The sequence below is a fragment of the Anopheles ziemanni genome, assembly GCF_943734765.1.
Source record: "Anopheles ziemanni chromosome X unlocalized genomic scaffold, idAnoZiCoDA_A2_x.2 X_unloc_139, whole genome shotgun sequence".
NCBI lineage: Eukaryota > Metazoa > Arthropoda > Insecta > Diptera > Culicidae > Anopheles > Anopheles ziemanni.
Window position 1 is genome coordinate 35,001 of NW_026689751.1, and position 4,464 is coordinate 39,464.

At 49.1% G+C, this 4,464-nt stretch overlaps 1 non-coding gene across 1 annotated transcript; it reads right to left on the bottom strand.

Moving 5' to 3' along the window:
- Positions 1-205: 205 nt before the first annotated feature.
- LOC131291754 (5.8S ribosomal RNA) lies at positions 206-360 on the bottom strand. The gene has a single exon (XR_009189516.1). It is a non-coding gene; the product is annotated as a 5.8S ribosomal RNA (ribosomal RNA).
- Positions 361-4,464: the final 4,104 nt, after the last annotated feature.

The following is a 4,464-nucleotide window of genomic DNA, read 5'->3' on the forward strand; positions in this document are numbered from 1 at the left end:
CACCACAAGCACGCCTTCTCCTCGTACTTCCGCCTCACGCGGGAACACGGACGCTCTAAATACTTCGAATTCCAATGCCAGTATATTGTAAACCACGGGTTCTTTAATGCTAGCGGGTCGTCGCGACCCTAGTTAACATCATGGTGCACGTCTCGTGACGGGTGTCACGGCGTAGTTAAATGTATGCGATACATTTCTCAAATATAAGCGCTCAGTCATCTGTACATCATGGTAGGTTCCCACGACGTGCAATATGCGTTCAACTTATCAATGTTCATGTGTCCTGCAGTTCACATTACGACGCGCAGTTAGCTGCGGTCTTCATCGATCCATGAGCCGAGTGATCCACTGCCGAGGGTGACTAACTTGCGTAAGCCGCCGCTGTGCGCGTAAACCCGTTCCCCGTAGGGAGGAGCAAGCCGCCGCTTAGAGACGAAGCATAAAGTGTCCTCATTCCACATAGGGCAAGCTGGATTAATCCATTTTACCCAGGACGGCCGAAGCGGCGTGGACCAGGGGAGAACTGAACCTTATACTTCACACCACAGTAAGTCTACGTGTCCTCTTCCACATAGGGCAAGCTAGAACTAACTATCTTACCCAGGACTGCCGAAGCAGCGTGGACCAGGGGAGGAACACACTTTTCATGGAAACGTAAGGCATCCATGACTGCCATAACGTAAGCCGCCGCTGTGCGCGTATACCCGTTCCCCGTAGGGAGGAGCAAGCCGCCGCTTAGAGACGAAGCATAAAGTGTCCTCATTCCACATAGGGCAAGCTGGATGAATCCATTTTACCCAGGACGGCCGAAGCGGCGTGGACCAGGGGAGAACTGAACTTTATACTTCACACCACAGTAAGTCTACGTGTCCTCTTCCACATAGGGCAAGCTAGAACTAACTATCTTACCCAGGACTGCCGAAGCAGCGTGGACCAGGGGAGGAACACACTTTTCATAGAAACGTAAGGCATCCATGACTGCCATAGTGCGTAAGCCGCCGCTGTGCGCGTAAACCCGTTCCCCGTAGGGAGGAGTCAAGCCGCCGCTTAGAGACGAAGTATGAAGTGTCCTCTTCCACATAGGGCAAGCTAGAATGAACTATCTTACCCAGGACCGCCGAAGCAGCGTGGACCAGGGGAGAACTGAACTTTATACTTCACACCACAGTATTGAGTAATGTGCCCTCTTCCACATAGGGCAAGCTGGAATGTTCCATTTTACCCAGGACGGCCGAAGCGGCGTGGACCAGTGGAGGACTACACAATCATGAGGTTTGATATCGACTTGTGTGTTTCAATAGGATACCGATGGTATGGTTTGAACCGATTTGATTTAGCCATTCTGAAGTCATCACTTGGTTGAAGCGCTGAACTAGGGAGGCATCGTTTACATATATATTGGTTTTCGCATGCTCTACTAGGTTAATGTCATGAGGTTGGCTATCGAGCATGCCCAAGTGATGACTTGATTGTGTGCTTGCTTGAATTCTTCACATTTCATACCATCGGTTAGTTGTCGAATCATTCCTCGATCATAACCTTCGTTCTTGGTTCATGTATGCTCTCTTCCACATAGGGCAAGCTAGAATTAACTATCTTACCCAGGACCGCCGAAGCAGCGTGGACCAGGGGAGAACTATACTTTGTCTTGTATGCCCTCTTCCACATAGGGCAAGCTAGAATTAACTATCTTACCCAGGACCGCCGAAGCAGCGTGGACCAGTGGAGGACTATACTTTGTTCATTACACCACAGTATTAAGTATGGTGTCCTCTTCCACATAGGGCAAGCTAGAACTAACTATCTTACCCAGGACCGCCGAAGCAGTGTGGACCAGGGGAGGACTATACTTTATACTTCACACACTAGCCATATTGAAGTCATCACTTGGTTGAAGCACTGAACTAGGGCGAGTCTATCGTTTACTTTGCATTGGGATAATACGCTGCATGCTCTCTTAGGTTAATGTCATGTGGTTGGCTATAGAGCATGCCCAAGTGATGACTTTGTTTAAAGCTCAACAGGTAGAGTATTATGTCCTCTTCCACATAGGGCAAGCTAGAATTAACTATCTTACCCAGGACCGCCGGAGCAGCGTGGACCAGGGGAGAACTATACTTTGTCTTGTATGCCCTCTTCCACATAGGGCAAGCTAGAATTAACTATCTTACCCAGGACTGCAAAGCAGCGTGGACCAGTGGAGGACTATACTTTGTTCATTACACCACAGTATTAAGTATGGTGTCCTCTTCCACATAGGGCAAGCTAGAACTAACTATCTTACCCAGGACCGCCGAAGCAGTGTGGACCAGGGGAGGACTATACTTTATACTTCACACACTAGCCATACTGAAGTCATCACTTGGTTGAAGCGCTGAACTACGGCGGGGTAATCGTTTACAGGTTATAATCATATAGCTGCATGCTCATTAGTAGATAATGGAATATTGTATGGCAATATGAGCATGCCCAAGTGATGACTTTGTTTCAAGCTCAACAGGTAGGGTATTGAGTCCTCTTCCACATAGGGCAAGCTAGAATGAACTATCTTACCCAGGACCGCCGGAGCAGCGTGGACCAGTGGAGGACTCTATACTTTATACTTCACACCACAGTATTGAGTACGACTTGCATAAAGCCCCTAATGAGAACCACGAGGGCTCTCTCAATGTAGAACCACGAGGGCTCTAGTACCGATTCTCTCGGTACGGCTTGGTCCGTGTTCCTTTATGCTTGTACTCTTAGAAAGTCTCAACCCGGAGGTCTTGACTTTGATTGTCATAGTTGGACTACGACGGGGCATCCGACCATTGCTGATCGAACACCCCTGATTCACCATCTTTCGGGTAGGCGGTACGCGTACCTCCGGACGCGGAAGTCTCAACCCGGAGGTCTTGACTTTGATTGTCATAGTTGGACTACGACGGGGCATCCGACCATTGCTGATCGAACACCCCTGATTCATCATCTTTCGGGTAGGCGGTGCGCGCACCTCCGACGCGGAAGTCTCAACCCGGAGGTCTTGACTTTGTATTGTCATAGTTGGACTACGACGGGGTATCCGACTCATCGAATACCCCAGAAGCACACCATCTTTCGGGTAGGCGGTACGCGTACCTCCGGACGCGGAAAGTCTCAACCCGGAGGTCTTGACTTTGGTTGTCATAGTTGGACTATGACGGGGCATCCGACCATTGCTGATCGAACACCCCTGTTACACCATCTTTCGGATAGGCGGTGCGCGACACCACCGACGCGGAAAGTCTCAACCCGGAGGTCTTGACTTTGTATTGTTGGATAGTCCTCTTCCACTATAGGGCAAGCTGGAAATATTCCATTTTACCCAGGACTGCCGAGGCAGCGTGGACCAGGGGAGAACTTCACGGAATCTTCAGGCATCCATGATTGCCATAGTGCGTAAGCCGCCGCTGTGTGCGTCAACTCGTTCCCCGTGAGGAGGAGTCTAGCCGCCGCTAAAAGACGAAGCATTAAGTGTCCTCATTCCACTATAGGGCAAGCTAGAATGAACTATCTTACCCAGGACCGCCGAAGCAGCGTGGACCAGGCGAAGACTATACTTTATACTTCACACCACAGTATTGAGTACGACTTGCATAAAGCCCCTAATGAGAACCACGAGGGCTCTCTCAATGTAGAACCACGAGGGCTCTAGTACCGATTCTCTCGGTACGGCTTGGTCCGTGTTCCTTTATGCTTGTACTCGCGGAAAGTCTCAACCCGGAGGTCTTGACTTTGATTGTCATAGTTGGACTACGACGGGGCATCCGACCATTGCTGACCGAACACCCCTGATTCATCATCTTTCGGATAGGAGGTGCGCCCACCTCCGACGCGGAAGTCTCAACCCGGAGGTTCGGACTTAGAGTTTTTCCCATTTAAAAGTTTTTCTCTTAGCCATACTGAAGTCATCACTTGGTGAACGATTGAACTAGGGCGGGTTAATCGTTTATAGGTATCATGTGGTTTGCATGCTCTCTTAGGTTAAGGTCATGTGGTTGGCTATCGAGCATGCCCAAGTGATGACTTTGTTTCACGCTTGCTTGATTTCTTCATGATTCCCTGTTATATAGTGTAATCATTCGAGAACAGGGAATCTTTGGTTTTGCTCAACAGGTATTGGATGTCAACTTGGTATCTAGATCGCATTAAGTCTCAACCCTTAGGTTCGGACTTGTATAGTGACATCTTGTTACGGTCTTGAGTCTCAACCCGCAGGTTCGGACTACTTAGTGTTTGATCGAATATAATATGGCAACTTGTGCCTAAGTCTCAACCCGCAGGTTCGGACTTCTGTTTATTTGGCCAATGTATGTATAAGGCAACTTGTGCCTAAGTCTCAACCCGCAGGTTCGGACTTGTGTATTTGTTCGAAGTCATGTATAAGGCAACGTGTGCCTAAGTCTCAACCCGCAGGTTCGGACTTGTTAGTGTTTCGTCAACTTT